The sequence below is a fragment of the Pristis pectinata genome, chromosome 5 (genome assembly GCF_009764475.1).
Source record: "Pristis pectinata isolate sPriPec2 chromosome 5, sPriPec2.1.pri, whole genome shotgun sequence".
In the NCBI taxonomy this organism is placed as follows: Eukaryota; Metazoa; Chordata; class Chondrichthyes; order Rhinopristiformes; family Pristidae; genus Pristis; species Pristis pectinata.
The window spans coordinates 99,668,475-99,688,309 of record NC_067409.1 but is presented as its reverse complement, the minus strand read 5'-3'; the positions used below and the strand labels follow the sequence as shown (position 1 = coordinate 99,688,309).

At 44.9% G+C, this 19,835-nt stretch overlaps 1 protein-coding gene across 2 annotated transcripts in view; it reads right to left on the bottom strand.

The window, feature by feature from the left end:
• The window catches only part of nek11 (NIMA-related kinase 11), a 206,891-nt gene that overhangs the window by 120,040 nt on the left and 67,016 nt on the right, over window positions 1–19,835 (bottom strand). The gene's annotated exons all lie outside the window — the stretch shown is intronic.

Genomic DNA, 19,835 nt, shown 5'->3' with positions numbered 1-19,835 from the left:
ACTTACCCATATATCTCTGTCTCCTTCTTTAAGTTGCTCCTCAAAACTTACCATTTTAATTGACATTTTTTGGTTCAGTCACACACACATAGGATTCCTGAGAATGGGTTTAGGAAGTTTTCATTGTCATTTTATTTCATTTAGTGTTGATGATCTTGGCATTGAACTCCCGCCACCTCAAGTGACAAGCCTTAAAGCCATTAGGTAGCATTACAAATGGACACATTGATAATGTGGGCCATGGTTCAAAATTGTCCACAAGAGTATTTTACTGTCATTGCAAAGACCCTGTTGATGTCAGTTTAGAGTTAAGAAACAGTTGAGAAGAGCCCAGTAACAGTTAAAATCCAGGTTTGCTGGCAGTAGGATCAGGGAGATATGGTGATTGATGCCGACCTTTCTTCTTACCGTTAAGTAAAGGATTTGGAAAGAGTGAGCCATACAGGATGCCTTGCAGGCAGCTGAGCTCTTGGTGGGTAGATGGTACTGGCAGTGTGAATTTATCATGGAGATTGGCAAGAAGTTTAATTTAGCAGTTGTCCAGGGAGACTAGGAAGAGAAATGTTACTGCCATTTTAATAGCCATGAGAGTGGATTGGCAGCAATGTGCCTGACTTGATGAAAGCTGTTATACAAATTGTAGTGGCAGCTTCCTGTTGCTATTGGAGTAATGGTCTTGCAGTGCACATAAGTACAATTGAGTTTGATGATTTCACACAGCACATAGTTGTCAAACGAGCTTTGCTCTCTCCAAATTAGTTGTTTGCCTTCCTTGGCTTGACTTGTGGTTGATGAGACATACACAGTATCAGTTCACAGGATTCAAAATTGCAGAAATATTTGGAATGATCATCTCCAGACCAGAATGATGCATCAATAAAGATCAACAATTTGCATTTATATTGTACTCTTAAAGGAGGAAAACTAGGTTGACAAAACTGACCTGGGTACTTTACAGGGAACTTCTTTGTTGTGCAAGTCTTTTGCTGGTCATCTATTGACCTTTCTGCCTCAATCTCCTCTCTTCCACACTTTACATTCCTCTGACTCTAATAGAGCATGGATTGTAGTCTTAATTACATCAAAGAGGTAATATGATCACTGGTGTCAGCCCAGGATTTTGAAAGCTTGTCCAGATACTAACCACCATGCCATCATTCCTACAGTGGAATGATAATAGGACTAGGGAGCACAGTTGGAGTAGAAGGAATAGGACTGTTTAGATAAGGAAATATTTCTTCATGAGGATAATGAACCTTTGCAATTCTCTGAGCCGCAGGGCAAGTCACTGAGTTTATTCAAAGCACATACAGATAGGTAGATTTCTGGATATTAAGGGAATTAAGTGATATGGAGATAGTGCTGGAAAATGGTAATGAGGTAGATCAGCCATAATCTGGATCAATGGCAGAGCAGGCTCAAAGGGTCAGATGGTCTACTCCTCCTAATTCTTATGTTCTGCTGTGGCGACCCACCTTCCACGCAGGTGAACCGGCTCCGAAAACGGCATGCGCGTCAGCAGAGAAGCCGGCCACAAAACAGCGCTGGGCCTTCTTCTCCACCAGCGAGGGGAGAAAGCCCACGCACAGGAAGAGGTTCTGGTGGCACACCTCTGACGTCATCGCCGCCCGGAGAGGGCGGGAACTTAACTGTTTAAAAGCCAGCGCGGCGAGGTTCGTAATAAACCAGTCTCAAGTGCAACCTACCGACTGCGTGTCGTTACTTCTAACTCAGTGCGTAGCCCATCGCTACATTGGTGACCCCGACAGTCCAAATGGGATTTGGACCAAAGATGATCAACTCTTCATCCGTTCACGCAGTTTCGCTAAAACTGCCACCCTTCTGGACACTGCAACCACGCTTGTGGTTTGACCAAGCAGAGGCCCAGTTCCAGATTTGGCAGATATCTTCTGACTCCACGCGTTACTATTACGTGGTGAGCTCCCTTGACCAGGAGACAGCCGCCCAGGTTGAGGATTTCATACAGTTGCCCCCGGAGGAAGGCAAATATGCAGCATTCAAAGCGCTGCTCATAAGGACCTTTGGCCTCTCACAGCAGGACCGAGGTGCCCGCTTGCTGCACCTCAATGGTTTGGGAGACAGGCTGCCATCAGCATTAATGAACGAGATGCTGGCCCTGGCTGGCGGACACAAGACCTGCCTCATGTTCAAGCAGGCGTTCCTAGAGCAACCGCCCGAGGACATACATCTGCTACTGGCCGACGCAGATTTCAGTGACCCCCGGAAGGTGGCGGCCCGGACAGATGTGCTGTGGAAAGCCAAGAAGGAAAGCGGGGCGTCCGTCGGACAGATTACCAAGCCACGTGCCCAACGGCAGGATAGACCAGGCCCGGCAACGGAGCGCACACAACCCAGAGGCAGGAGTGAGGAGGCCAATGCACAGTGGTGTTTCTACCACCAGCGGTGGGGCACAGAAGCCCACCCGTGTCGCCCGTCCTGGGAAACGCCAAGGCCAGCTGCCGCTAATGTCTACGGTGGCTGGCCACCAGGACAGCCTCTTGTACACCTGGGACAAACAGTCGGGACGCCATTTCTTGGTCGACACCGGAGCAGAAATCAGCGTCTTACCCCCAACGGGGTACGACACCTGCAACAGGGAGCCATGACCCACCCTGAAGGCCTCAAACAGTAGCATGATACAAACCTACGGCATCTGCACAGTGCAGTTGCAGTTCAGCGCCAGCCGGTTCACGTGGGACTTCACACTGGCCACCGTGGCCCAACCACTCCTGGGGGCAGACTTCTTGCGAGCTCACAGCCTACTGGTTGACTTGCACAGGAAAAGGCCGGTCCATGCCAAGACTTTCCAGACGTTCTCCTTGGGCGAAGCCAAGTTGCCGGTCCCACACCTGGACTCCATCACGCTGTCGGACAACGAATTCACCAGAATCCTGGCAGACTTCCCATTGGTTCTGGCACCGCAGTTCACGGCAGCCGTCCCCAGACATGGGATACAGCACCACATTCCGACTAAGGGACCACCATTCCATGCCCATGCATGACGGCCTCCCAAGCTCCGCCTGGCAAAGAAGGAGTTCAAGAGGATGGAGGAATTGGGGATCATACAGAGGTCAGACAGCCCATGGGCCTCCCCCCTGCACATGGTGCCCAAAGCAGCCGGGGGCTGGAGACCATGCGGTGACTACCATCGTCTGAACGAGGCTACAACCCCAGACCGCTACCCCGTGCCACACATACACGACTTTGCACGGGGCAAGCGTCTTTTCCAAAGTGGACCTCGTCCGGAGATACCATCAAATTCCGGTACACCCTGAAGACCTCCCCAAGGCAGCACTCATTACCCTGTTCAGCCTGTTCGAGTTCCTCCGAATGCCGTTCGGCCTGAAGAATGCTGCACAGACGTTCCAGCAGCTAATGGATGCGGTGGGACGTGACCTGGACTTTGCGTTCATCTATTTGGACGACATCCTCATAGCCAGCAGAAATCGTCAGGTGCATCCGTCCCACCTCCACCAGCTCTGCTCTCGCCCGAGCGATTTTGGCCTCACGATCAACCCGGCCAAATGCCAGTTCGGACTCGACACCATCGACCTCCTGGGACACAGGATTACCAAAGACGGGGCAACACCCCTGCCCGCTAAGGTAGACGCGATCCGCCACTTCGCCAGGCCCAACAGGGTCAAAGGCTTGCAGGAGTTCGTGGGTATGGTCAACCTCTACCGCTGTTCCCTCCCCTCAGCAGCCCATGTCATGCGCCCTTTGTTCACCCTGATGTCGGGTAAAGGCAAGGACATTACTTGGGACGAAGACGCTGAAGCCACTTTCGTTCAAGCCAAGGAAGCCTTGGCAGACGCTGCGATGCTGGTGCACCCCAGAACGGACATTCCAACCGCCCTTACAGTGGACGCATCAAACACGGCAGTCAGTGGGGTGCTGGAGCAACTCATCGAGGGGCGCTGGCAACCCCTGGCGTTCTTCAGCAGGTACCTGCGGCAACCTGAACTCAAGTACAGCGTCTTCAACTGGGAGCTGTTGGCACTATATCTGGCAATCCGACATTTCAGGTACTTCTTAGAGGGCAGGCCTTTCACCTCGTTCACGGACCACAAACAGTTGACCTTCGCATTCACGAAGGTGTCTGATCCCTGGTTGGCCCGCCAGCAGCGACATCTGTCCTACATCTCTGAGTACACGACAGACATCCAGCATGTCTCGGGAAAGGACAACATCGTAGTGGACACACTCTCCAGGCCAGCTATCCAGGCCCTGTCCCAGGGGTGGACTATGTAGCACTGGCGGAGGCACAGCAGGCAAACGACGAGTTGCCCAGCTATAGGACCGCAGTCTCGGGTTTGCAGCTGCAAGACTTCCTGGTAGGCCCAGGTGGGAGGACCCTCCTGTGCGCTGTGGCTACCAGCCAACCTTGCCCCATCGTCCCGGCAGCCTGGTGGTGGCGAGTTTTCAACTCCATACACGGCTTGGCGCACCCATCTATCAGGACAACCATCTGGATGGTCTCCAGCAGGTTCGTGTGGCATGGCCTTCGCAGACAGGTCAGTGAATGGGCCAAAACGTGCGCGCAGTGTCAAGTGGCCAAGGTGCAGCGGCACACCAAATTCCCGCCGCAGTTGATCCCACCCGCCGGAGGTTCGACCACATTCATGTGGATATCATGGGGCCCCTGCCAGTGTCAAGGGGAGCGCGGTACCTCCTAACCATGGTAGACCGCTTCACGAGATGGCCGGAGGCGACCCCGCTCACTGACACCACTGCCGATTCCTGCGCCCGAGCGCTGATTGCAACCTGGGTAGCACGCTTCGGGGTACCGGCCCACATTATCTCCGACAGGGGCGCCCAGTTCACCTCCAGCCTGTGGTCGGCTGTGGCCAGCCTGTTGGGAGCACGGTTACACCACACAACTGCCTACCACCCACAGTTGAGTGGACTAGTGGAACGTTTCCACCGTCACTTGAAGTTAGCTCTCATGGCCCACCTGAAAGGGCCTGACTGGGTGGACGAGCTTCCCTGGGTCCTGCTTGGAATCCGCACAGCACCCAAAGAGGATCTGCACACCTCGTCGGCCGAGCTGGTGTACGGCGCACCCCTGGTCGTCCCAGGGGAGTTCATACCGGCCCCAAGGGGGCAAGAGGAAGAACCCGCGGCAGTCCTGGACAGACTACGCGAGAGGCTCAGCAACCTGGCCCCCGTACCGACTTCACGGCACGGACAGATCCCGACCTGCGTACCCAAAGACCTGCAGAACTGTAAGTTTGTATTTGTACAGAGGGGCGCACACCGGACACCGCTACAGCGGCCACACGAGGGGCCGTTCAAGGTGCTCAGGAACAACAGGTCCACGTTCGTTCTAGACATTGGGGGGAAAGAGGAGGTTTTCATGGTGGACCGGCTCAAACCTGCCCGTGTGGACTTGGCGCAGCCGGTTCAGGCCCCGCGGCGCAGAGGCAGACCAGTCTGTGGACTTCAGGGGGGTGTATTGTCGGTTTTGGGGGGGGGGGTTATATAGCGACCCACCTTCCACGCAGGCGAACCAGCTCCGAAAATGGCACGCGCATCAGCAGAGAGGCCAGCCACAAAATGGCGCTGGGCTGCCTTCTCCACCAGCGAGGGGAGAAAGCCCACGCACGGGAAGAGGTTCTGGTGGAGCACCTCTGACATCATCACCACCCAGAGAGGGCAGGAACTTAACTGTTTAAAAGCCAGCGCGGTGACGTTCGTAATAAACCAGTCTCGAGTGCAATCTACCGACTGCGAGTCGTTATTTCTAGCTCAGTGCGTAGCCCATGGCTACACTACTCGATTAAAACCTCATTTTGTTCTCTAATGTCCTTTCGGGAAAGAAACCTGCTCTTCTACCCAGTTTGGATTTTAAATAACTGCATATGGTTGACTTTGAATTGCTGTCATTGAAAAAAACTCTTAGCTACCAGTACTATGGCTATTTGACTATTGTAAGGAATCATCAACACACAGCCTGTAGAGGTTCAGTTGACTTCTTTCACCAATGCAAAAGGTTTTACGTTCAAAATATTAGACTTGAAAAATGATCACTTTTTTTCTGGATTTCAAAATGTTCCTACACCAAATACCATTTGAAAAGCAGCAGCAAATTCAGGTCAGAACAGATAAAAGAACACTGTAACTACCAGATTTTGAACACTCTCCATCAAAAGTGTAACATTTTCTTCTCAACAGTACCTACAAATCACTATGGAATAAAAACCATATTTCTTTTAATAAAGATATTTTTACTCCTTATTCATTTCAGTCTAACATATCTGCAAGGTTTGTTTGGTGGAGCATTATCCAGGCAATGGAAGGCAAATCAGGAAGAAACCCTAATGCTGAGGTCCACATTGGTTCGGGAGTGGGTGCTGAGGTGCTGAATGGGGAGACAATAAAATATGGAGAAACTGACTACTCACCAAGAAGCCAACTCAAACCCACCTAGTTCTTAGTTCAGCTGGGGTGGAACAGTGGCCAGGCAGGAGGTTGACATTTCAATTAAGGCACTAAAGCTGGAAGTCTCCAATAATATAATCCACTTTTACAGATTTTACAGTGGGCTTCCCAATTCAAGGGAGCTGTTGGTGCTCAGTGACTGCGTACAATTAAGACAGGAATCAACACATTCCCAGACACTATGGGAATTCATGTTTGCAGGAATTGTAGAGGTTTGGCCACGACTGTATTCAATGGTGTAACAGGCTGGGGGCACTATGGCCTGCTCCCATTTCCTTTGCTCTAATGACGAGGCTTGCAGGATTAATGCACAGTGGCAGGATAACATTCCACTCTAATCTTCATGTTATTGAGCTTCCACCAACAATTATTAACATTTTCTATTTCAAATTGTTGCTTTCATTGTATGCGATGTTTCATAAATGTATCACCCTGCAGTGAAATATTGATGTACTTCTGCTCAAACACTGCAGATGACAGATTCATGAATATTCTTAGTTATACTTTTCTAGTGATGATAATTTTAGTGCCATAAGGCAGCTTGATAAATGTTTCTGCTGCTACTTCAAAGATAAGGGCATAAGATCAAAAGAAATAGGAGCAGAAGGAGACCATCTGGCCCCTCAAACATTCTCCATCATTAAATTAAATCACTCACATACAACAAAACAGAAAGAGGCCACCCGGTCCATTGGGTCCATGCTGGGTCACAGGAGAGTAATCCCACCACGCTCCTTTGTCTGCTACTTATACATGCCCCATCAACTTCCCTTTGATTCTTTCGCCACCAACCTGGAAATTACCATTAATTTTCATTAAGCTGGAAAGAGTGCAGAGGAGATTTACAAGGATGTTGCCGGGACTCGAAGGATTGAGTTATGGAGAGAGGTTGAGCAGGTTGGGACTTTTTTCATTGAAGCTTAGGAGAATGAGGGGTGATCTTATAGAGGGTGTATAAAATTATGAGAGGCATAGATAGGGTGAATGCACACAGTCTTTCTCCCAGAATTGGGGAAATCAAGAAATAGAGGGCATAGGTCTAAGGTGAGCGGAGAGAGATTTAATAGGAACCTGAGGGGCAACTTTTTCCATCCAGGGAGTGGTCAGTATATGGAATGAGCTGTCAGAGGAAGTGGTTGAGGCAGGTACATTAACAACATTTAAACGGTACTTGGACAGGTACGTGGATAAGAAAGGTTTAGTATGGGCCAAACATGGGCAAATGGGACTAGTTTAGATGGGCATCTTGGTTGGCATGGACCAGTTGGGCCGAAGGGCCTGTTTCTGTACTGTACGACTCTGTGACTCTAATCTAAACTAAGGGGCAATTTACTGCCAGTTAACCTAGCAGCACATCATTGGGGCATGGGAGGAAACTAGAGCACCCAGCAGAAACCCATGCAGTCATAGGGAGAATGTGCAAGTTCCACACAGATAGCAGACAAGGTCAGGATCGAACCCAGGTTCTTGACAGACAGCAACACCAACTGTTCGTCCACTGTACTGCTCAGAAATGAAGTTACACATCAACTCCACTTTTTCCACCCTATCTCCATATCCCTTGACATCAGATTTGAACATGCTCAATGACTGATCATTCTCAGCTCCCCTGAAGAAGATTCAAAGCACTCAGAGGGATGAAAGTTCTCCTCAGTTCAATCGGTAATGGCTAACCTTTTATCCCACAACTTCTTGCTCTAGACTGATCAGCTAGGAGAAGTGACCTTCAGTCTCCAATCTGAACAGCAGCCTAAGTTTTGGTGTTATATTTTCCTGGAGTTGAACCCACAATCCTCCGACTTATAAGCACGAGCGCTATCAACTGAGCATGGTTTTAGAATGGGCAGGTCTGTGTTAACTGTGGAAATCCAGAAGTTAGTGTCTGTGATTAATTGCTCCTCCACAAGGTGCAGTTTTGCAGCATCAATGGGGAGAGAAAAACAGAGTTTTGGCTAAAGGACTTTGTTTCTCTGCCCACTGATGCTGCTTCCAGCATTCTGTTATTGTTTTGGATTTCCTGCACCTCCAGTTCTGTGTTCCAAGTGTATTTCTGAAGTCACTGCAGCTAGAAATCATTTTGGAATCACTGAACTGCAGTCAGGATCAAGTTTTTACATGGTATTCTTGCTATAAAAGCTTCAAGTAAGTTAAACCTTGTTGAATGACGTTTAATTGAGATTGTAACAGCATACTAAGACATAAACATTGCTGAACATGTTCTTTGACCTTGAAAATATAAGAGTGGATTTACTGAAAATCCAATTTTGCCAATTCAACTTTTGTGATATTTCAACTCCACCCTAATGCACATGCCCTGATCTTTATTTCACTTTCTCTATAATTATACAAAAGTGAATCATAGAACCTACATTTGCCCGTCAAGATTCTTCAATGTGACCAGTGTGGTGGCTCTGGCTGCTTGATGACATCATTGTTGTTGAAGGTCAGAGATTCCCCACAGCTGACTAAGAATGAAATCAATATCAGGAAAGAGGAAACGTGCACACAGAGAGCACTGGATTATTGTGCGCACTTCAAGGTCATAGAGTCATACAGCATGTGAACAGACCTTTCTGCCCATCTTGTCCATGCTGACCAAGATGCCCTTTTGCCCACATTTGGGCCATATCCTTCTAAACTTTTCCTATCCATCTACCTCTTCAAATGTCTTTTCCCATGTTGTTATTGTACCTGCCTCACCTACTTCCTCTAATCATCACATTGTTCCTGATCTCAACTCCAAGCCAATTTTATCAGACTCTCCTCAGCTGGTAACTTCTTCAAAAATTTGATCAAATTTCCGAAAATTATCAAGGTCCCTTATAGCATATTCTCTGTCTAAATATTTGTAAAGGGAAACTCTAATGGTATTTTCAAGCATCTTTGTGAGAAACAGCTAAGGTTCAGTGCCTTATAGTCAAAAGATTATCAGTTCTAATTCCACTCCAGAAACACAAGCACAAAAAATTAAGCTGATATCTCAGTGTATTGCTGAGAGAAGGATCTCAAGAGTGATGTTCAGTCTTTGCATGTTTGCCAAACCACAACAGCATCAACTTCTCAGAAGTTTGATGACAATTTTGGGATTCAATATGAAATTCATCAATTTCAGGTACCAGCCTTTATGTGTGTGTCAGAACCGGCAGCTTTGAGTGAGCATTTTCTGTCTTTACTTCAGATTTCCAACATTTGATTTTTGACCAGTAGGCTGCAGTTTGGCAGGAGACAGAGTCAAATGCAGGGCTTGACAGCAGGGGTGCTAGGCACCTGCACTACCCTATGGGAGTCGGGCAACAGCCACAACTGGGGTGTCTTCTTGACCCAGCTGATGAGGATGCCCACAGAATTGGTGGGTGCACTGCCAGACCTACTGCAGGAGATGATGAAGAGCAGGAGGAGTCCATCTCTTTACTCTCACAGCAGGGTACGTGGAACCAGGAAGCCGTGAGCATCTCTCTGGGGCCCAGCAGCATTTTCTGGCAAGGGCTTGGAGTCATGCAGTGCTTAACTGAAGCAGGTGTCAGCTGCAACAGAGGACAGACAAAGTCCGAATGCACCCACGCAGTCCTGATCTGACCCAGCTGGGCAAGCGATCTCTGCCACACAAGTGCGTCATCATGCTCTAACCGAACAGCGACAAGGAACAGAGAGATGCCACTTGCCAACAGGTCACTGTTCACATACAGAAATGAGATGTTATTCGAGAGCAGACGGTGGGTTTCACTAGGCAGAGGGGTGTTAGCCGTTAGCAGCCCTTCCATTTTCCAGGAGCAACAGGACACTGCACATGAGCAGTCTGGGGTTCTGCTCAAACTGAGTGATGCTGGGGCTCAGCAGACTGCTCTGCTGCATGGAGAGAGGAAAGCCACGCGTGTGCGGATCTCTCTCTACAGGAGAACAGGTATGACATTTGTGGGATCCTCCTCAGATGCAGAAGTCAACACCACGCACCCTCCACCTCTTTATTGTGAGCAGAATCACCATCTCACTGCACAGAATGGTGGCCTCCAAAAAGAGAAATGAAGATAGCAAGCAGCCGCTCCCCATTTTGGGTGCCTGGATTTAAATTTTGATTTCCAACAATATGTTTGGAGGTGGATGCAGTGGTGGGGTGGTGCAGTAGTTCATTAGTCAGATGATGTTATCTATCCAGTCACCAGAGAGGTCAGTAGGTGCTCATTCAGTTGGCTGTAGGCAGAGATCTGAAGCCAACCCCTCCAGCACAAGAGCTTCTCAAGGAACTGCAAGGCCATCTGTTCACAGACCAATTGATTGGAAACAGCCCTCCAGAGGCCAAATGTGGCCACACATGGGACCCTGTAACATGATGATAAGAACTATAAATCCACGGATAAAAGAAAAGGGGCACTCAGATGTGTTTTATGATAAACACCTATTTTCTTTTTTCAATTCATTGACTTTGTTATAAATTTCTGTTAAAACACAGCCATATACAAACAGCACAGTTTTTTTTTGTTTCATCCGGGTATAACAGACAACGTCAGGACTTGTGCTGGTAGAGTCACACTAGCTGCTGCAACTCAACTAGTAAGTTTGTGAAATGGGTGTGTGCCACATGAAGGCACCAAACTATTCCTCATCTGTATGATGCCTTCCCACTGAGGATTAAAGATGAATGGCAGTGGTTCTCCTCACTGTGAAACTTGTCTACACTTTCTGGTCTGCTAGTGATTGCATCTGACCTCCAAATGACAGGTTATGTCCCTCTTCATGACGTTCCTTCCCTGTTTCTACTGCACTCATTCGCGTTTTCATAGCCACTTCTGGGTCAGGAACTCTCATCAGAAAGTGAGAGGCTGCCAACAGAATCCCAATTTCTTCTTCAAAGTGCCTCTTCTGCTCTGGACTCTGGCCTTGGGGTTGGAGTGGGGAATTGAAAGGACACGTTGAAGTGAGAGAGAAGCAGTGTTAAGTGGTGGAGTGTGCGGGAAGAGGCACAGTACATTCATCAGATAATTTTGCTGTATGAGACAGAGATTCAAGTAGAATCAGCAATTGTACACATTTACTGTGAGGTTATCTATTTATGTTGTATATCAAGGTGACCCTCAACTGGAATGCCATAAAATTGTTATTGAAGGGAGACTTGAGTGGCTGGAAAGGACTAAGAATCTCCATAACCTTCGAATGCCAATCAGATTACATTGTTGTTGCGTACAATGCTCTCAATTATGTTGACCAGCAGTTTAAAGGGATCAAAACTTGAAACCGTGATTTTACCTGCACAGAGAAAGAGACAAGGAGAGCACCTTTGCCTCTGAAAGGCATTACTCTATTTCATAGATTCCAGCTTGTAGTTAACTCACAATCAGCAGGAGACCATCATGACGACGGGTACTACATCCATATCTTGATGTCAACTGAGCAGTGGATGCACACCAGGAAGAAAGTGAGGAGGTGAACGTTCATATTCTAGGAGTTATCAGCTCTGCATTGGACATTGTTTGTGGTACTGCTTTGTGCGGTCTGTTACCTGGTCTGAGAAGGGAGTCCCTCCTCTGCTGCGATGCCTCCTTCCTTTCTACCGCTGGTAGATGATGGAGCAGGTCTCTATCCGAGGATTCCTTCTCCTGTGCCTACTTTTCCTCCAACTCCTCTCCCAGTGGGTCTTCAGGCTCCAGGGCTCTTCCTCTGGAACACGTTGCTACCTTGTAACATTAGACCATGCAGCAGATTATGATGAAATCTGTGCACTTGCTGGGACCATATAGGAGGACACCCCAGAGTGATGGAGACCATCTGAATCACACCTTGAGGATGCCTACAGCCTTCTCCAGTGCCTCCGTACTTGCATGGCTTTCATTGCAACAGTGCTCTGCAGCAGTGAGAGGGAATCACCATGGGGTGATGGAAGGAGAGGGTAATCCTTGTTCTTGTTCCCTCAGTCCATCCCTCCAAGCAGCAGCAACCTCCGAGGTCGGCAGACAGCTTGCATTGCAATGATGGCGAGGAACAGATTCTGATGATACACTACAAACCGTATGTTGATTGGATGGGAGCCCTATCTATTGATGGAAAGGTTGGGTTCTTGTGTGGAGCTCTAATGGTAAAAAGTGTAATCATCAGCTGCCAGATGTTAGGGGAAGACAGGAATTTTTTTTGCAAATCCCACTGCCTGAAATGTGGCCTTTTCCTTGCTGAAAGCAAAGTTAATAACTTCCTTCTCCCCAGGGGTAAAATGCCCATGTGACCTTCCTGATGCAGCAGTGAGCAACAACATGGAGACATGGCAAAGGTCAGCTGCACCCACTTGATATGATGCTGTGACAAGGAAATTGACAGTCAAGGTGACCTTGACATTGATGGAGAAAGCAGTTCGGGCACCAGGTCCTTACTGAGGAGGTCACATTTCCCCATGATAACTTGTTTGAAAACCCAAGCCTGCGAAGATATAGGGTATTGTTTCATGGGCATGGGCACACCTGGGGCAAACACACTGACCCATCTCGTGTGGCCTGTCTTCACCATTTTGATTCCTCCAGTAATAGATAGCACTTACTGGTGTGAATTCTGAAACCCCAACTAATGCATATTTCAACTGATGTACAACAAACATCACTCACTGTGGGTTTCAGCAGGGTCAAGGGCTTTAGATGGTGTTAGAGTAACCTCACCTGATTTCTGAAGTTAATTGATCAATGTGTCTTAAAATAATGAAAGAAGATGTGCTCACAGTTAAACTGTGAATGAATCATTAATTGGGTTTTTGGGGTGCAACTTATGACATGAACAGGGAAAAACATTGATGGCTCATTAGCTGTGCAGTCATGACCAGAAATTATTTTCTGCACAAGGATGAACAGTGCCTGGAATTACTGGGGCTGATTTCATTACAGGTGTACCTTCAAAAGATATTTTACACTATCCTATAAAAGGGCATGAAAGGCATGAATTCATGCATTGTGTGTACATACAAAGAGTGACAATATGATCAATTTCTTGGCATTAGTCTCAATATTTCCAGTTCAATATTTAATTGCCTTCACCCTCAGATCGATAGTGCTAGACATGAAATCTATAACTTCTGCACCTTTCACACTTCTGAAGTTCACCTCAACTAACATCAATTACTTGAGTATTAGGCACAGTCAATGCTATATTGTTTAGCATTACTAATCCAAGGACAAATTCCTTGGCCACTTGTTTCTCATCTAGATTTAAGGCCATTTGCCTTGTCCGTTTAAGTGGTCTAAATTAATTTCTGGCATCATCAGATTCCAGAAATGTGTAAGGTCCGAGGTGACTGGAGTGGTTGTTGGAATGGAGAAAGTATAGCAGAAGAACTACTTGTGTCGTGATGGGGGAAAGGAACTGGAATGTTTTGAACTTAATCTCATGTACTTCACCACCCAATTTAAGATCTATGGCCTGGAAGTATATTTTACTGTATATTGTTGCAATATTTTGGTATTCATAGAATATTGTTCACTAATAATTCAAAGAAATTTGGCATAGCCAGTAGAAATGTAAAACTTTGAGTAATTTGTTTTTAAATAACTTATTCCCATTCAAGAGCATTAAGTTATTCTGTTTCAGAATCCAGCGTATCAACGCTTATGCAAAATTCAAGTTGGTAAGCTTGACTATTAGATTTGCCTTCAACTCAGACAAGTTTTTTTTTAAATCCTTGGTACAGACTCTCACTGTGCAATAGCAGCCACACCGAATACACAATAGATAAGAGATCTTTATTAGTCACATGTACATTGAAACACACAGTTAAATGCATCTTTTGCATAGAGTGTTCTGGGGGGCAGCCCGCAAAGTGTCACCACGCTTCCAGCGCCAACATGTCTTTGGAATGTGGGAGGAAACTGGAGCACTCTGAGGAAACCCACGCAGACACGAGGAAAACGTACAAACTCCTTACAGACAGCGGCTGGAATTGAACCCAGGTCACTGGCGCTGTAATAGCGTTACGCTAACCGCTACACTATCGTGCAGTTTACTGCAGAAATATATTTCAAAGTACAATTAGACTGACAGCATTACACCAACACGTGCTACCAGATGTCTGGATAGTTCAAATGCCAGCCATCTGTATGACTAATAACTGCCTGACTCACATGAATGAGGCACTTCACTGTTATAATTATGAGCTAAAATGAAAGGATAACATGCCAAATAATGGCAGTTTGCTCTGTGAAAGAAACCTCACAGGACACAGAAGCACTTCTGTCTTTACAAGTACTCATAGTCAAATGTGAAAAATGTGTAGTGTAGTTAAAGAAAGAACTGTAAAGATAATGTGGGATGAATTTCATTAAATTTAACTTCTAACCAGGACAGGGTGGTTGTGGAGACAAGAATCACCAATGATCAATGTCTTGTGACCAAGTGGAGGAGCCACTGTGACAGACAGAAGGTGGTAGATAAATAGGCTTCTGAAATGAAGCACATCCACATCATGCATCTTTACCACCAAATAAAAATAGTAACTGATAAACGTTAGCACTTCTGGCATAAATCCTCATCAGAACTGCTGACCGCTCAAAACGCAAGTTCATCTTTTCTCTTTCAGATCTTCACTAACTTATTGGTTTAAGAATCCTTTTCCAGATTCCCAGAATTGAATGATTTCAATCAAACATGTGCTTCACCACAAGTCACAAAGAACAGGGGAGTTCTCCCAGATATCCTGGGACTACTGTCCTTCAAACAAATTTAGTAAAGTAAGATCATTTGGATAACCTCATGCTACTGTTCTTAAGTTTACTGTGTTCAACTTGGCTGCTGTACTTCTAACATTCCAAAAAAGGTAACAAAACAAAAAGATGCGGGAAAAATTCAGCAGGTCAAGCAGCATCTGTGGAAAGGGAAACAGAGTTAATGTTACAGGTCAAAGGCCCTTTGTCAGAACTGGGAAAGAGAAAATAAGTTAGTTTTAAGTTGCCGAGAGGGACAGATATACTAATGAGGATAGTCAGACAGAAAAACAAAAAGGGATGTCAAAAAGCTGTGAAGCGTAGGTCAGAGCAATAGGAAACACCCAGCAGAACAAACAGTGTCAGTGGAGAGAGGCAAACTGAGTTAGTATTACAGATAGATAACCAACAGCAAAACTGGTTAGTTCTGATACAAACAGAGAAAGCAAGTTACTTGCAGTTGTTCAATTTGAAATTAAACCTGGAAGACCAGAGGAAACACATGGTGCTGATCTTTTAAGTTTACTTTGGGTCTCAGAACAGTGTAGGAACCCACAGATAGGTCAGAGTGGGATGAAGAGTTAAAGTGACACCGTGGTTTAGAACAGTAACTACATTTCAAAAAGTGTTTGGCTCTAAAATATTACAGGACATACTGAAATTAAAATCCACGGCTTTCTTTTTTCTCACTTGGAAATCCCATCCCAGTAAATACCAGAGTTTAAATAATTTAACAGATATCTGCTGCACGAAGAGAATCAGCTCATATTCCTGAAATGTAGGTTATTTCTGACTAGTCTGACTGAATTATCTGAAGTGTCCACTAGGCACAAAGCTGACGTCTGACAAGATTTCTCACAAGAGATCAATAGCAAATCTCAGATCGTAGGATTGGAGAGAACCTGTAGCAGGGGTCAGTAACAGGTTGGCAGGGAGGAGATGGGGAGCAGAGGTAATGAGTTCATCTTCAGATTTGCAGAATGTGGCAGATGACATTTCCCCAGCTTCTCACCATACACAGTTGCAGAAACAGAGAATTCAATATCCAGGTCTGCAGATGCCTCTCAGTGTGATGGATGGCTGAAGCTACAAATGAGCACTTAGAAGGCTGTGCGGATTTACAAATATTGTACTTGGACTCCAAGAGTTAAGTTACAAGGAGAGATCTTCCAAAGCACACTCTAAAAATAAGACCCAGCCATTTCAGGATTGTAATATGAAACATTTTCACATGCAGTGGTAGTATATGTTTGAAAATCTCTTCCACAAACAACAATCTAGGTTGCGTCAATTGTTAATTTTAAATTGGAAGTTAATAGACCTTTATGAACCAAAAGGGTATTAATGAGTACAAGAGCAAAAGTGGGTATATCTAGTCACGTTGCAGATATTCCCTGATCTCACTGTTAGTACAATAGGCTCTAGAGGATAAATGCTCTTGTTACCGCACAACATATTGAGTGACAAAACTCTGGCAGGGGAAGCGAGAAAGGCAAGCACGGTAGCGTAGTGGTTAGCATAACACTATTACAGCACCAGCGACCCGGGTTCAATTCCAGCCATCATCTGTAAGGAGTTTGTACATTCTCCGTGTCTGTGTGGGTTTCCTCCGGGTGCTCCAGTTTCCTTCCACATTCCAAAGACATACAGGTTAGGAAGTTGTGGGCGTGCTATGTTGGCGCCGGAAGTGTGGCGACACTTGCGGGCTGCCCCCAGAACACTCTATGCAAAAGATGCATTTCACTGTGTGTTTTGATGTACATGTGACTAATAAAGGTATTTTATCTCATCTTATCACGTAGGAAAGTATGGGAAATACTGATCAGGATATTTCCTAATCAGAATAGCAAGAAACTCAGAACCATACAGGACCAAAGAGATTCAGGGGTTCATGCAAACAAATCACAAAGCTGGTGCACAGGTTTGAAATGTAATCAAAAAAGCAAATGGAAAGTTGTCTGCTATCATAAGGGAGTTGTAATTCAAAAGTAAAAAAGCCATCTTTCAGTTGCATGGAGCCTTAGTCAGAACCCATCTGGAGTACTGATTCAGTTTTGGTGGAGATCTATTCTTCTTGGAAAAGGTAGGAGGAGGGAAACCGGGGAGCAATTTCTCATGGAAGATTGACAGATTTTTGATAATGTAATAAAAAGTTAAAAGTAGTCACCATTCGGCGAAGGTGGGAGCTGACATTCCAATGGGAGCTGTGCAGCTGCCACTGTGGTTATCTTTACATAAAAAGTAGTTTGGATTCGGGGATTAGAAGTTCAAAATCAGAACTTGGATAGGTTATCAAATTGTAGGCATACAGCTGAAAAGTGGAAAACTATGAAGTGCAAAACTTCAAAATATAGGTAAGCATTTCAATACAAGGAATAAGGATGTAATTTTCTCCCTAGAATACAAAAGTTTTGCATAACTTTGTATTTTCATGTGTCAAGGGATTAGGGATTGAATGCAGGCTAACTGATAAAAGCAATTTGCATTTATGGAGCACTTTTCACAGAGGAAAACATTTCAAGGTGTTTCACAAGGTCTCGCAAGATCCAAATGAATGTTGGAAGATGTTCAAGGGATTAAATGAGTACCCTCCTATTCCACTTCTCCAAGGATTAGATAAATAAATAAATGCATTGTTAAGACTGGTTCAGTGGAAACCAATCCTAAATCAGAAAGTTGTGGCTGTACTGCAAAGACCAAAGCACAATTGAAACAGCACTGCACAGTCAGTGATGCTGCCTTTTAGATTAAAAATTGGATCCCATCTGCATTGGAAGTTGGAAGCATTGCTTCAAAGAAGAGATGAGGAATGACAGCCAGTGTTAGTCAATATTTATCCCTCAATCAAAAGGAAATTGACCATCTGGTTTATCATGTTGCAACTGTGGGAGCCTGCTGTGATCAAATTGGTTGGCATGTTTCTTCCATGACAACAGTGACAAAAATAATTGGCTGTAAAGTACCTTGTGCTGCCTTGAACCACTGAAAAGTTCTGCATAAAAGCATTCATTTCTTAAATAATATAAAAAAAATATCAAATTTTGGGTCCTTTTTTTTTGCAGTGTTACATTTCAGGTTCCTTGCCTTAGTTCAAAGAGGTTCAATTCCAATTATCTCCAGTGTTTTTCCAGTGCAGCTTTTATCAAATTAAACAGTCATTATAAAGTGATATGAATATATTAAGCCTATTCACATTAGAATTTCTTCTTCACTGCACAACCTCCACAAAATAGCAAAACCCAATACACAATAGATAATCTTTAACGATGAGTTACACACAATAAATAACAACCTTCACCCATATAAAAAATTCATTTCTATATATAGATTCACCCAGTGAACAACACCTTTAACAGCAAAGCAAATGTTAACACCCCATGAAACCTGGATCTTTCCGATTAACTTCAATGAAAAAGGCCTGAGAAGTTCATTATAAATATTTGGCCTAATGATTATATTATTGGATAATAACCAGGTGACACAAGTTCAAATCCCAAAACAGCAGCTGGTGAGTTTATATTCAGTTAATTAAATAAATCTGGATCATTTTTAATTTATTAGAACATCATTACTGGTGACCATGGAAATGTCATAACACTCGATCTAGTTCATTAATTTTTTTTTAGCAAAAGGAATCTTACACCCCTAACCAGGCTGGCCACACTTCAAGGACAATTCAAAATGGGCAATAAATGCCAAACTTGCCAAGGACATTCATGTCCCACAAAAGGATAGAAATTTGGAAATGAGAAAAGTACAAGATTCAAAGAACTAATTTGAACTGCTGACCCCAACAATAATAGCATTGTTGGTTCCAATACCATAAATAAAGTCCATTTTAAAACAAGTTAAAATGGGATTGACTCAGGGCCATGTGGAGGAGTTGAATCAGACTTCAGCACATCTGGTAGGAATGATAACTGAGTGTGTAGGTGTAAATGACATATGGTTCAGCACGAGAAAAGATGAAAATATATTTCATTGTTGGCATTGAATGACCTGCAGGTCTTCCAATCCCAACTTCACAGCTCCTAATTATTGGCAAATCATTGAAGCCTATTCATAAAAAATATTGTAGCTTCTGACCATCACGGCAACGTGCTACAAGTTTGGCCATAGTCAGAAACTATTAACAGGGACTCTCTACAGTGCCATGATGAGATTCCTGATGGAGATCAATTCTGACATACCAGCAATACTTTTTCATTACATGGTGGGAAAATAGCTTTCCCTGACTCTTTGCATTATTTTCACTTTGAATAAAATAGATACTGCTGCATTCACACTTTCTCCATTTATTTACTATGAGAATTGCGTATTTTTCTGTAGTAATTGAAAACTGCAGAGGTAGTGCAAAAAGCAAAACTATTTTCAATTCAAAAGAAAGTTTACCCTATTGTATAGAAGTACAATAAGTCATAAGAATACAAAGAGAATCAAAGCAGAAAATTCAGCAGATGTTACTCATCCCGAAGCATAACATTTTTGCTGGATGTCCGCAAATGAATTTTAACCTTCTCCAAGAGTATAAGAAATAGAAGCAGGCATGGACCATTCAGCCCTCTGAGCCTGATCCTCAATTCAAAGGATAAAGGCTTATCCTATAACTTAATTCCTGTGCTTTGTCTGTTTTATATCAATTAGGTAAGTATTTCTTGCTTTTCTCCCCCCACAGCTCAATCCTGAATATGTGAGCATTCACAGCTT